The sequence below is a fragment of the Polyodon spathula genome, chromosome 5, assembly GCF_017654505.1.
Source record: "Polyodon spathula isolate WHYD16114869_AA chromosome 5, ASM1765450v1, whole genome shotgun sequence".
NCBI classification, from domain to species: domain Eukaryota; kingdom Metazoa; phylum Chordata; class Actinopteri; order Acipenseriformes; family Polyodontidae; genus Polyodon; species Polyodon spathula.
In genome coordinates this window covers 11137247-11152820 of record NC_054538.1, presented here as the reverse complement: position 1 = coordinate 11152820, position 15574 = coordinate 11137247, and the positions used below count along the sequence as shown (strand labels likewise).

Here is a 15574-nt window from a genome sequence, read left to right as displayed (position 1 = left end):
TTTTACAGTTTCTCTTTCCCCACTGCTTTCTTCTGTTTTCAGGGATTCATTCTAACCAGGACTCCTCCCTCCTACACTTTGGTTCTAATTTTGTATCATGGATTGACCTGCTATATGCACCCTGTCTTTGTCTGTTTGTACTAATAATACACAGTCTGAGTACTTCCCACTCCATCAGGGACAAGACCACGCTGCCCTCTTCCCCCATTACTGTTTGCTGTTGCTATTGAACCTCTGTCCATCTCTATGCGTCACTCTCAAGGATTTAAAGGAATCATGCGGGGAGATCAAGAGCACAAAGTATCTTTATATGCAAATGACCTCCTCCCATATATTACAAACACAATCTCTTCCCTTCCACATGTTTTGTCAATTTTGGACCAAATTTGGGAGATTCTTTGTTACAAACAAAACTTACATAAAAGTGAGACAGAACACATCTCTGATAACAGAAGCCAAGTCTGGGTGGATCTGGAAGCCTCCTCTTGTCGAACATCCTCGTTAGCTGCCTTGGCTTGCTCTTCTATACCAGTATGTAGAAGTCAATTTAGCTCAAATCCTATAGTCCAGCACACTCTTAAAATCTGGTCTCAGCTTAGGTGACACCACTTTTTCATACCCTCTCAAATGAATTCAGCTTTTCAAATTTAGCATTTAAACAGGGCCAAAGCAGTTAGAGACTTACATTTTGATAACGTGTTTGCCTCATTTGAACAACTCTCCCTGAAATTGAATTTACTTCGTTCACACTTTTTTCGCCATTTACAAATTAGACATTTTATCAAAAAGTTATTTAGTCAATTTCCATCCTTGCCTCCTCTAACCCTTATTGACAGTTTGCTGGAGCTGAACCCCAGTGGTAGAGGTTTGATATCTAAAATCTACAACATTATTTCTGACTTGAGTCCTCAGTCATTAGCACCAGTGAAGACACTCTGGGAGCAGGATCTGAGCATCACTTTTTCAGTGGAAATCTGTTCTAGCTCGTGTACATTCTTCTTCTCCTTGTGTTAGACACGGGCTTATCCAATTTAAAACTCTACACCGTACTCACCTGACTAAAGAAACACTAGCTAAAATATATCCAGATACTGACCCAGCCTGTAATAGATGACAACAGACTCCTGCCTCTTTAATCCACACGTTCTGGTCCTATCCCAGACTGACTATATTTACCTTTTGAATCGTTCTCTCAAATTTTCCATTTATATATTGATCCCTATCCACTTGTTGCAAAATTTGGAGTTCTACCAGTAGACACAGCCCTACAAAAAACCCAACCCGATGCTATAGCTTTTGCGTCCCTACTGGCGAGGCTCCTGATACTTTTGAATGGAAGCAAGCTGCCACACCCTCTCGCACACAGTGGATCAGGGAGGTTATGCAACATCCTGAATTGGAGAAATTAAGTTTACATTAAGAGGTTCCACGTTACACAAGATGTGGTTACCCTTCATGGAGTAATTTGAGAACTTGTATCCAAACTTGGATATAGGTCAACATATCCCTTGTGTGTATGTGTTCCTTTTTTATATTTTTTTTGTATTATTATTATTATTATTATTATTATTATTATTATTATTATTATTATTATTATTATTATTATTATTATTTATTCTTTCTTTTCCTCATGAGTCAAGGAGTATTGTTGTATCATTTTCTTAAGATTTATTGAAAGTAATTATATATTTATTTATGATTTGAGCCTTACTTATGTACACTTCCATATGTTTAACATTATTTTCTTTTCGGTTCTAAACTAAAAGCGGATAAAAAGATATTTAAAATAAAAGTATCCTACAAGATCCTACAGTATCCTGTCAGATCCCCATAGGATTCTATTCAGGAAATGGATCCTGCTCAAAATCCAGTTCAGGGACAGGATCCTAGTGAAAATCCTGTTCCGAAACAGGATCCTACTCAAAATCCTGTTCAGGAACAGGATCCTGTTCCAAAATCCTATTCAGGAACGGGATCCTGGACACAATCCTGTAGGGAATATGATCTCATTGTCATTAAAGCTAAAGATCTTGATCAGGAATGAGTATGTTAGGAAATATCAGGAGCCAACTATTAATAGATTTGTCAGGTTTGTGAACAAAATAAGCAATACAAAATAAAAAAAATTGAGGATCAAGGTAAAGGAATTAAAAACATAGTCTGGATAACCAAAATTCTGTCACATTAGACATATTTTTACTTATGTGCTTAGCCCTTATCCAGAGTAACAGAAATGTACTACTGCATTGTTTGTAAAACAGCATTTAGACCCTCCCACAACAGTTATGGTTTCTTTGAGCTATAGCTTGGCCCATAGTACTGTAAACATGACCTTAAAGTTTCAAACTAAAGACCATCATCCCTGGCTTGGGAATACATACAGTATAAGAAATAGAAAAAGTGAAGCATATATACTGTATACACACGACAGTATATACAATGCCCTCTGGAATTATACCCTTCATAGAGTATAATGTTTTTTTTTGTCAAATAAATGCAACTGTACACTCTTTTTTCATAAATTAATAGAAAGATTACTATTTTCAGACATTCGGCATTGGACAATATATTGATTCTTCAAAGGAACTATTTTTAGTCATGCTGATAGGTTTTTAATACTGATGAAACATATCCATCAACGCATCATCATCACTTGGCACCAAGTCAATTCTACTGTATCTGTGAACATTTTATACACTTGTAATCCCTGGCTTTCTTCACAGCAGTGAACTGATATCCAATTTAAAAAATGTGTAAGTTTGTATAAACATTGATAACTGCAAAACCATTATTTCTATCTTTGATAAAATACTCCACCTGACCAAAACTGACCTCACTGCCAATTTCTTGGAAACTGACTAACTGACAGTGCTCAGTTTGTTTTTACAGATGAGGCTATGGTAAACTTCACCATTTCTCATCATTCTTTGGGCAACCATGTCAGAGAAACCCTGAATAATTATGTCTGTGTGAGGAATTCCAAGTTTCAACGAATGGAAAAAGTTGATGCCATCATTCAAAGTGATCACTTTTGTTCTCGTTTCAGGTTTCAAAAGGTGTTCTAAAAATTTTGTAGCATCCTCATTGCCTTGAGCATTGTCCACAGCATGCTTAGTTGCATGTTGTGCGATGGCCAGTCTCTTCACAATTTGCTCAGATATACCATGAGTGCCATGGAACAAGCGCTTAAGATGTGCCAGCATAGACTCAAAAACAAAGCCAGAATGAAGAATTAAGGGTCCACGTCCTTGCACTTGCTCAGACAGATATCCAGAACAACCCCATTGTCGATATGGAAAGGACAATTAAAGAAGGCTTCCACGGAGTGTAACAAAGACTTGACACTCTAATTGAACTCATGAAGCAGAGGAGTGATGTGGTTGCATCACCTTCCCCTCCACCATCCAAGAAAGAAAAACTCGATTCCCCTGAAAAGCCTGTAAAGACAGTGAGTTCAGTACCTCTGGAGACTGCTTATGCTCAACTCGGTGAAAGTAAACAGTAGAATGTTACATGCGAAGGAAGAAATATGTGGTTTAATTAACAGAACCAGAATCTTGAATGCAGGCTAGCCTTTTCCTTGCAATGATCTTCCCATAATGTTGTGGGGGGGGGGGGGGGGGGGGTGGTATGTGGATCTGTGAGTGAACGAGTGTGTGAGAAATGTGTGGAAAGTGCCTGCCGCTAATGAGGTGCGAATTGCCCAATTAGCCCAGGCACCTGTATAAAAGGAGAGCGGCTGGGAGCCAGGTGAGTGTGGTGCTGGCTCCAGTGTTGTGTGCAGTGGAGTCTGATTGTTTTGTTTTCTGTTGGCCATCGCACCGTTTGTTTTCTTTATTATTTAATAAAAGTATTTTCATTTAACCCGCAACCTGCATCTGTGTGTCACACAAGGAGTCATCCTGATCACAGTATCTTATAAGATAAAAAAAATCCTGTACCCACCTAAAATTAAATACAAGCAAGTGCTTGTGGATGCTTAATTTGTTGTTTCTTTGTTTTCTGGAAAATAAAAGAGATTTGTCAAACTGTGTGTAAACTGTTTTCTTTCCAGTAGTAACTAAAATGTTTTATTATACTCCAAATCTTTTTATACTGTTTCATGACATATTGTATGACTTGTGTAGGATGTTCAATAGCATCTTGTAAAATGTAGGGGATCCTGAGCAGTTTTGAACAGTACTCTTTGTAAGGTTATAATAATATTTCACTTAGCTGACACTTTTATCATGGCTCAAACATTTCCATTCATACAGCTCATACAGTTTAGGATTATTGGTACATCCTACAAGATCATTAATTGTAGAAGACCCATATTCTGAATGATCAATTCTATACAAGATCCTGTAGGATTCTGACAGGATCCTCCAAGATCTTGTAGGATCCTACCGGATTTAGGATGATCCTTCAGGATCTTGTCAGAATCGTACAAGATCTTGTAGGATCCTATAAGATCTTGTATGATCTTGCACAGGATCCTTCAAAATCTTGCAGGATCATATGCTGGATCCTAAAGGATCTTGAAGGACCCTGCGTAAGATCCTACTAGATCGTGTAGGATCCTCCAAGGTCTTGAAGGATCCTGAGTAAGATACCAAAAGATCTTGTAGGATTCTCCAATATCCTGACAAGATCTTGCACAAGATCCTACTGTAGGATCCTAAACAATCCTTCAGGATCTTCCACAGGATCATGTTCAAGATTTCTACCAGGGTTATGACTCTTTTGCATTATTACCCTGCTTCGACTTTACAACATCGATACAGCATTTACGACACGACGAGACCCGGGCCATGCGTCATGTGCGCAGCTCGGTGTCCGAACCGCAGTTCCTGCCGTGGTCGCCATGACTTAGTCTAGCATTTTTTTATGTGCGTAACTGTTTTTTTTTTTTTTTTTTTTTTTTTTAATTTGCCCTTAACAATGACTGATAAGAGCAATGGACACAAAACAAAACCTAAGCTGTGTCACATGATGAGGGGCTTAACTTCAAGTGATCGTATTTCCTGCTAGGAGTACTGCATACACACACTGAATACGTCACTGGAAAGCGCAGAGTCTGTACTTTTAAACAAGCCAGGTAGGTGTTGGAGTAATATACGCATAACCACCAGGTTGAGTGTGAAGAGTTAAATAAATATTTGCATGAGTACAATATAATGGGCCATTTTTGTAAAACTATATTATCTGGCTGGAAGAGTCAGGAAAGTAACCCCAATTTATAACATTGTTTATGGGAAAACGTGCTTCAGCTTACGACGCTTCGACTTACAACACAACTTTCAGGAACCAATTGTGTCATAAGTGCGAGGACTGCCTGCATATTCTTTGAGGATCTAGAATATTATTCAGTAGTGGCAGTAAGGTTTTGCTGTGTCTGTTTCCCCTTGTCTTTGGTGCTCTGGAATCATTAGTCTATTTATGTACAGCACTGGTAGCAGTCAGGGATTGAAGTCTTGGTGTTCATCTAGAGGACTGTCAGCTTTGATAGCACTGCAGCCTTACACATACTTTACAGTGCATACTAATGTATTCAAGTGCTGGTATTCTAAGATACAATCTACTAATTGAAGGTTCAGCATTACAATTTCAGCTGTGACAAACATCAGCAGGGTTCCCCTGGAATTCTGTACAGCCGGGTGGCAGAACATTACAGCCGGGAGCACTTTTAACAGAAAAATAAATTTGCCTTACCTTAAATATATAATACGACAAAGAATTTGAATAATGTGCTGTCTTTCGTTGACTGTTTTTTATTATAGTAAATTACCTTGCTTATTTAGTCACTCTACGATTTGACTGGGGATAGATAACGTAGGGTTACTGCAGCTAACTTAAAAAAAGTAACCTTTTCACTTCCTTTTTAGCTTAATTATTGAGCTTGTTGCTTCATTTAAATTGCTTTCTCTAAGTTTTCAGGGTTTTCATTTTATTAATGCACGTCTCTTTTTGTTTCTCGCTGTTCTACATTTTTTAATGCCACTGTTCATTTCAATAATTTTTTTTAACACAACAGTACTCACACACGTTTTGTCACCATCATAACTGTCATAACCACAGTGTAATAATAATCCAGCGCCTCTCCACTTAAGCATCGTATGTCAGCTGACAAGTGTTCCGCTGATACCACATCAGGCTTTTTTTCTTAAAGGTGTACAGCCTCTATATATGAACCCCCAATATCTCACACAAGCAGCTGGGCACATATTGTTACGATATCACAACAAAAGGTACCGTATTACTTCAATTTGGCGCCGCACTCATATATCAGCTTTATAATAGAGGTCGCCCTCGAATAAACTGTGCTATCAATAAAGAAACAGTAAGGTATTTTTTTTTTCTCCCCCTACTAAAAAAAATACACAGAGTAAACAAATAAACGCGCAACACTGAATATGTACATGTAATGCCCCTGAAGAGACGGCAGCCTCAATCTAGCACTTAAATTACAAACTAATGTACACACACATAGTAAGCACATTTTATTTTATGGTAGTACAATTCAAAAAAAATTTCACCCAGCAACACGCAAGTCTGCTAGAAGCGCAATAAATCCTTATTGTTAAAGGCACAGTAGCATCTGCAAGACGGGCGAATCAGGATTTTTCAGCCGGGCGGTGACATCCACTTTGCCGGGCGGCTGAAAAGGCCTGAGGAGAACCCTGATCAGTAATGCAGTCTAAACTCACAATGACCTAATATCCCAGATCGTTCTATCCTCGCTGTGCAGAGCAGAGCAGTCAATCATCTCCAAGAGAAAAGAGCAAAGTGAGAATTCATTGCATTTCTTTCAGTGCCTCTTTATACAGTCAACTATTGATCAACAGTGTCAGCATAATCCTTTTTTTAAAGACCAGCTAAGGTAGAGGGGAGGCAGTGCACCTGAAAACGCAGTTGCTCATGTTCCACACAGTGTACTGCCTTCTACTGTTGACAGGAGGAGCCCCCTGCTTCTGGGTAAGGAGAAAAAAATACTTTGGAAAGACAATGAATTCAACTTTGTTTCACTGGTTGCAATTTCCAGAAATTTTTTATTCAAGGGTCTTTTCAGGTATCTTCCTTTTAAAATAAACGGTCTTGCTGTACAGTAGGACACTGGTCTACCTTCCTAAAGGATTGACTTAACATAAAAGATGTTGAGAATTGCTTGGCAATTAAAAAAAAAAAAAAAAACTGTTGTGCTTCAATTTCCCTTCTGATGAAATGGTGCGGAAGGAAACAAATTGTCAGAAGTTTAGAAACAAAAGAGGAAGTAAAAACGACAGGACACAAAGCAACCAAATGTTTGGTATGAGGACTACAACTAATTCTAAAAACAACAGCAAACAATACAGTTCAGATGATATGTAGCTTGCTGATGTTGTTATTAATGCAACATACTTACAACACCCTGATCTTTAATATCTCTGCAACTTCACATTTAAACAGAACTACATAATGTTACATCTTAAACATTTTAACTAACATAATATTGCAAAATTACAGGAACATGGACCTTTTTTCAAGGAGAGGGTGTACTGGAAGGTTTGTTTGTCATTTAGCTAATGTACAGTATTTAAGCAATAATTACATCACATTGTGCATGTCATTCAACTCATAAGCAAAGTAAAAAATTAAAACACACCACATGTAAAATCATTTCTTTCAACACAATTTCCAATTTTACAGAAACAAACTAATACAGTGTACTAATGTTTCAAAAGCATTATCAGGTAAAAATATGTGGGCGAGGCGCGGACCCCCAGGCACAAACAGAAACTACGTCCGTTTCCCACCGTGTCCCTTTGATCTGATCCCTCTTATCAACAGTTCATCTCTAACACTCCCCACTAAGACATCAAACAGTAAGTTATCACTGGAGACATACAAGAGGTGCCCCTTCTTTTTTTTTTAGAGCCAAATTTCAAATCTGTCAGAACTTTGTACAGGATCAGGTGTATAGCTCACAGCCGTTCTCTCTGGGGAATGCTAAACATAGGCTGCTTTTGTAAACGTAATTAGTGCTGTATGGTATATGAATGTTGTGTTCCTCAGGCATTACTGCACCTAACACAAGCCCTAGGTGGATGTCACAGAAAGCACAGGAATAAAATGAAACATGGTTTGAAATGCATCGTGATTTATTTTTGCTTGATATATAATTTTGTTTTCAATCTCAACAGTGCCTGTTTTGGAGAGGGCAATATATAAGTAACAATAGTATCTGTATTATATTTTTACAGTATAGTGCAGTGAGCATTTTAAGGTACCCATGCACAGTATCATTGTAAATGAGTCAGGGAGCTGTATTATAAACACAGTACAGTAGCATTTATCTACAGATGGAGTTAAAGTATTGACATGCTTTATTAAACTATATCACCAGTGAATGTTAATGTCTAGTTTCCTGCTGTTAGTGAGCACGTTTACAAACACCTGTACAGCTGGAAGATTTACCCAATGCTTTTGGTAAATGGGTGTAGTAGCTTTAATAGCACAGCAACTCAGGTGTCAGCATTGTGAAAAAATAAATAAAAAAAAATAACAAAGAAACAGTCACCTGTCTGGAAAACTACAGATCAAAGTTCTACCCAGTATATCAATATTATACAACTGATTTTAACGAGAGAGGAAAAACTTTCAATGCACTTCAGGAGCACAGTTTGACATGCTGTAATAACTGTATTGCTTCGCCGCTCCTGTACACATATTGTATAAATCATTACTGAACTAAAGATGTGCTTTTGTTAAGATATGTTGGACAACTGCGGTTTGCAACTGATGTTACGCATACACCTAGGGGTACTTCTCCGTCAATGGGGGAACACAGGAATACTCAAAAATATCGATAACGCTAATAATCGAATTATTTATCGATTGGGACACCACGATAACAAATCGATAATATTTTAATGAAATCTAATATTCCATGAATTTAAAAACATGTATTGTACATATTAACTTATTGTCAAGAACGTAATCTGTAATCTGTGTTGCTGTTTCTGTGAACAATTACAGGATGACGATGCAGAGATCAGAGTAACCTGCTCTGTTATTGCATTTTATACATTATCATTTTGTTTTAAATCAGTCCCAACTGTAGCCGTATGTCTCTGGCTAAAATAATAATATTTAACATTACCACGTTGTCACGTGTCGCTGTTTTAGAATTTTCTTTTTTTACCTTTTCGTTCTGAAGCAATGCACTATCTGCAGCCTTTTTCGTTTCTGATTTCTGTCTGAGTCTAAATGCTGCTGAATCGTAGCTCAACGTATGTGATCCAATGTAATACTGCAGGTTGTACAAAATAGTTTGCCACCAGCAGAATGCAATATTATTGTACACGATCTGCTGCAGTTAATTATTCTAGATTTTTATCCATCACTCAGAAAACGTTCACTTGCTTAATATCAGTTGAGATCTCCTAGGATACTAAACCCGCTCCGTATGCCTATATCTACCAATCAGTGAGGAGAACCCAGAGTGGTTATTGACAGCTGTTAAATGTCAACAATAAATCCTGTCGTTTTCTTTTTGAAATTGAAACAAGCTTATAATCACATGAAGAACCTGGACTGATACACGTAACTTAACTGGATTTAAGTGCAGGGTAAAAGTACAAAAAATAGACAGTTTTCACAGTGAAGAATGAATTTCATGGTCTGTGTCACGTTTTCACGGTCGTAAAATAGGTAGGGCCATAGTAATCTACTGATAAGCGAATCCACGCGGGCGAAATGCTGCTCTGAGCACTCCAGTATGTGACATTTTTATTTGCGACGTGGTATGTAGATTAGACCTATATATGTATTAAATAGATATTCTGCATATCTTGGTTATAATGTGGGCATTAAGTCAATTAATAACAAATCAACATACGTGTATGAAAGACATACATATTCAAGTATGGAGATACAAAATAAAATTTTCAACCGGAGTTGTCGCTGTGCAAAGTTCTGTTGCAGGAAAGGGTCGGTATTCACCGAAGAGAATGCAAATCTAAGTGGCTATGCAAAGTCAGCTAAAGTTCTGATTAAAATATGACAGCAAAAATTTAAATGCATCTCTGCAGCTGCGGCACACTGGAAGGGGCTGCTGCTTTCGCTAACAGAAGCTGAGCCAGGTATTCATAAATTGTAACCAACTGCAAAAAAAAAAAAAAAAAAAAAAAAAAAAAAAAAAGATTGATTTATTTCCATGTGAATGGAGATAATGTTAATGTGGTTTTTAAACTTTTTTTCTCTCTGTTGGACAGTGGGGTTGATTTTCTTTTTTCTCTTAAATTTACCATTGCATTTTACACAAATCAAGGCAAAGGCTAGTGGCGGCAGGAATAGGAAAATTGGAGCGTGCTATATTTGTGTATTTATCAGACGTGTCTTAAAACATGGAGATTTGTTTGAATGAGTTTTTTATACAATGCTCTATAAAGAGGACTTGTTGTTCCTTTAAAGTGTTACTGTGAGGGAGCTTTTTATTTTATTATTCTCTTTTTTTAAGCTTTTAACTTGATAATGATTGATTGATGACCGTCGTTCGAATTTGCACGAATCGTTGTCAACGTCAGTGTTCAACTTACAACCGGTGTGCATGAATATTACAAAAAAAAAAACCATTTTAATTGGTTAATCAGATTATTCTGCCTTTAACAGTAAGTAACTGTGGTATTATTCAGTAGAGCGAAAATTGTAAAGGGGTACTTCAGTTGCAACATCGAGACACAAGGGGTATAGCATGGCAATCAATATGGAATACAATATTACTGTTTCGTTATAAATATATACCATGTGCATGCAGGCCTTTTAAGTTTATTCCATCTGCAGCGTTGGAATACCTTTTTTTAAGTTCTGTTTTTGTGTATCTGCTGCACAGCCATATTGTTTGTAATTGTTGTTTTTATCCTAGGACCAAGTTTTTGTACAGTATTTCAAAGTAGCATTACAGTTAAAATGTAAAGCTGTAGGCAGTACATACCCCATAAATTAGCATTCCATTTTGTACTGTATTTAGTCGCCCAAAATATATTTTCCTCAGTGTTGAAATTGGAGAGTAAATTAATCAATGACCCAAAACCTTATCTGAAGCGCTGTTTACACATATTCATTAATTATCTTTAATTGTGTACCTAAATACTCGAATTGTCCCTACAATTGTATCTGTTAAAATGTAAACACATTTTTAGTCAAGAGAGACAAAAATAACTGCAGACAGGAAGACAAAAGCAAGAGACTGCTCCTCCCAAAAGGAATGCAGTCATTCTAAACAGCCTGTGTAGTTAAAAATCCCTATCGCTGGTGCTGCATGTTAAACTCTCCAACAGGATCATACGACGTATATATTGAGAGGTTATATAGTATATATATATATATATCTGTGGCAATATAATATAGTATATAATTATAATATCGTCATGCAGCAAAAGAAAACTTTCAAGAACATGTATGTAGGTACTACAGTACACATAGTATCTGTTGGCAAGCCTTGCTTTCAGATACTGTAGTCTTCCACTTGATTGCTTTCATGATCAGATCCAGTAGAGTATGTCACTACTTCCCCTATTGACTGACATGCTTGAAGACACTGCTCAGGTACGAAATTTGTAACAGATCATTTTCAGCCATAACCGACTGATTAAAATAAAAATAAACTTTTTTTAATAACTCTCAATTCTCTTACACTAGGACATTCCATAGGGATTATTCAAAGTACAATTTGCAACCCATTTCTATAGTACCGGTAACCTAAATAAATAAATAAATAAATAAATAAATAAATAAAGGCAGCAAATTTGGTAATGGGGTTATTTTTTCAGGAGTGCAGATTGTATTAAATCTTTTGTTCACAGAACTGCACAGATGACAGCTGCCACAGTGTTGTGTAGACTGTGTGTCCACCCACTCCTGAGATTAAAAATAAAACAAATAGCGAAAGTGAATTATTTGTGTAAGGAGTTACAGTAAATACACCAGCCAGACCATTATCTAGGCCTGTATTACACCCCCGTATAGTACATCTTGTACTGATGGTTTACTTTCCGCTCAACTTCTTGTAAAGATATCCATTTTGCTATAGGAGATAACTGAGAGTTAATGGATTGTACTGACGATGCTACAGTAACTCAAACGCCGCTAAAGTATCTTGGTCTGTTAGTTTATTTTTTAACTTGGGACTTCCAAGATTTTTGAATTTCATAACTTTCTCACTCTATAATGTAACCTTTCATACCAAACACTCACCAAGCTCTAAATTAGTAGTTTGCCACATGGTCACAATGTCAAAACGGTTAATACACATGCAACAGATAATTCTATTAATAACTTCTTCGTAACCACAGCATTACTACAGCACTGTGTTTTGTTTTTCTAGGACAAAAAGCAAGTGTTTCATTTTTACCAGTGTTTTTGTCCATCTTTATTAATCCACAACAGCATTACTTATTATATTTTGTTGGCAGACCCCTTTACAAACTAGACTGAAACACTGAAAAGCAAATGAAAAAATAAACCGTACTCCAGTGAAATATGCTTCATCTACTGTATTTGTCCTATAGGTATAGTAGCACATGGGGGTCTCTCTTACTGCACCTCTATAGTTAACAATCTATGTCAACTGTAGAGGTTTCTCATCTCTAACGGGTCCCAAGAGCCCAGTTTGAAAACCTCAAGTACAAACCTTAAACTACAGTAAAGAAGAGCCTCCTCAGGATATGAGAGATACTGCTTAGTACATCAAGTGAACCACTATGCCCCCCATGCTTTGATGCATAACTGTTTCTCAGATTTAAATAGTTTATTCTGTACAACACCTGACAATCTGGCATCGATGGTAATATAAGAATAAAGCGGAATCTCACACTGCAAAGGAAACAACAAGACCTGTCTTATAGATAATATACAGCACAGCAAGTCACAGTTCAATCCAGTCCAGCCCAATCTTTTAACATCTGGGCCTTTTCACCAGTAGATGTACTGTATCATGTCTGGTTAGATTACCGAAACAGTGTCCCCAAACCACAAAGAAGGGCATGAAGAACTCCAGATACAGTGGACACTTTCATTGCTGAACCACAAGCTGATTAGTAAGAGGCACACAGCACTCCAATTGGCCTCAGTATGACTTGAGGTATACAGCAGGTTCTGTTCAAAAGCACTCTTATTATATGTACAATTGCCAAACAATCACAGTACACCAGCCATGCTAACAGGTCACTGAATTCCTGTTACATCAAGTCGTTACATTTAATTGTAATTTACTATATTCTTTATTTTGCTCTTCATTTGAATTTGATCTTTCTTTTTTGCTACCAATTGTATCTTATTGTACAACTGCTCTTACCTGTAATATAATAATCTGTAATGTGATATTCTGTAATGTGATATTTTGTATCAATTGTAAGGTCGCCCTGGACAAGGGAGTCTGCTAAGAAATAAATAATAATAATAATAAGAAAATGTAAAAATCACATGATGCTGCTACTGTAGCTTAGGAGCAGAGGGTCAAAACAAGAACTGTGTACTGCTGGGACTCACTGGCTACATATGAAATCAACCCATATGATAAATCCTGCAATTGCAAGCTTCCTTCATAAGAGTTTACTAATTTCAAAAATATCATTAAGGACTGTAAGCCATCGCTTTTAGTGTATAAACTACTTGGCACAGTTTAATAATAATTATTATTATTATTTATTTTAAATGTGTTTTGAAATGTACTGCAAGATGCCTATATCATAACTAACTGAAACATGAATCCAGACAGCATATACTGTACTTTAGCCAGACAAATATGAAAACATTCAGGAGCTGGGTGAGATTATGAAGAATTTACATAAAGTATCTCATGGGTGGAACTGGAAAGAACCACCCCATATTCCCACAATGTCCATTTAAAAGGATACTTCTGTATAATGTATAGAGTAAATACAGTAGAAGGGACACTTTTTTCAGTATGCTCCCCAGCCAAATCCACATAAAAAAACTCCCTTTAATCAAGTTGCTGGTGTTGACTCTACTTGGATTAACCTAATCTGCTTTAAGAGGGCTCTACAATTAAACTTCACTGTATTGTTCCAACCTGGCCAATGTCACGATAATTAGTGTTGAAGTGGATCTGTTGTTTTTTAGTTTAGTTTTGCATGCTGCTTTTTAAAGCAAGGTCTAGATTGTTAGTTTACTGTAAGATCAAGACAACTGCTATTGTGTGGTACGCGTCACTGTCGCAAGAAAATAAAACTATTTTAGTATGACAATGTGTCAGGAGAAAACACAGACGTACTACAATTATCTGTACAAAATTGTATCCCCAATGCCCTCGTTAGAAATCCTCAGTTTAAACCTGGCAAAGCCTACATTACTTGGAACTGAAAAGTAAAACTACTGTACAGTACTGCAGAAGCAAGAGAATGCTCCTCAGATACAGTGGTTGCCAGTCTGCTTTATTGTAGACCCCTACATAACATGAATAACTGCTGACCACACTCAACAGTATGTTTTGTGCACACGCATCAGGTGATTACGGCATATAGTGATGATGTACTGTAATGCTTTTGGACAGCTTCAGATAAGAAAGTAAATGAGTGCAAGTACAGGTTTAAAGTACTAACATAAAATAGAACATTTATTGGATTATAGATAAATGCAACCCAAAATCTCTACAGGAGACTTGGTGTGTATGACAAAAGTTCAATGACGATTGGTGCAAAATCAAGACAGTTCCCGTGTTCACCTAGTATAGTGTGTCAGACAGACGGACAGCCAGATCACTGTATAAGGGCCCCTATTGTTTGAATACGGATACTAAAAATAAAAGAATTTCAGCATTATGAATAGATTTATGTTGTTTCTTTTTGTTTGTTCCATTAAGAGGAGTAGAGAACAGCCTCTATTCAACATAATCATGTCCATATCAGCTGTGAAATGGTCTTAATACTGCAGCACAGAACTAGTATTTTTGGCTCTGCTACAGACCTGCTCCAATCAACAAAAGGAATGTGCTTTAAAAGCTTAAAGAACCAGAACATAGACAGTCACACCATCTACACTACATACTGAAACTGGCCAAGTACCTTTGAGCATCTTACTTATTTTTGAACCTCTGCCATGATTGATATGCCAGCATAAAATGCCAGCTTGACACCAACTTGAAAAAGTTTAATTATGTACAGAGTATGCAAGATGTACTTTCTGCACAGGTTTGTATAGCAACTGGACAAAAGCTGTTGGTTTCCTACATGCAGAAGACTGGAATGAAAAAAGTGTTACAATATTCTGCATGACAGTGAAAATGTGTGGACATTCTGTCTTTTGAAAAGCTGTCAGAACTGCCACATCTTGCATTCAGTATTGTGTCCACCCTTTTCCTATCATGATTCATATGCCTTACATTTTTGTAACTCCTCATGTAGCAATGGACAGCTCACCTTGTCTTTTCATTTTTTTTCTTGTCTAGAAGGATTTATTTTAGCACAATAAATTATATTCTCTTTATCATTTTAGTTATCAATAACTCATACATTACACTTCAAATCATCCATCAAACCTACAGAAAACAGTGTACTATATTTCAGGGTCAGCAAATTAAGATGCCTTAGTGACT

General features: G+C 36.9%; 1 protein-coding gene across 3 annotated transcripts in view; it reads right to left on the bottom strand.

Moving 5' to 3' along the window:
* Positions 1-15574, bottom strand: part of LOC121315545 (intersectin-2-like) — an 80489-nt gene that overhangs the window by 63847 nt on the left and 1068 nt on the right. The window lies entirely within an intron of this gene.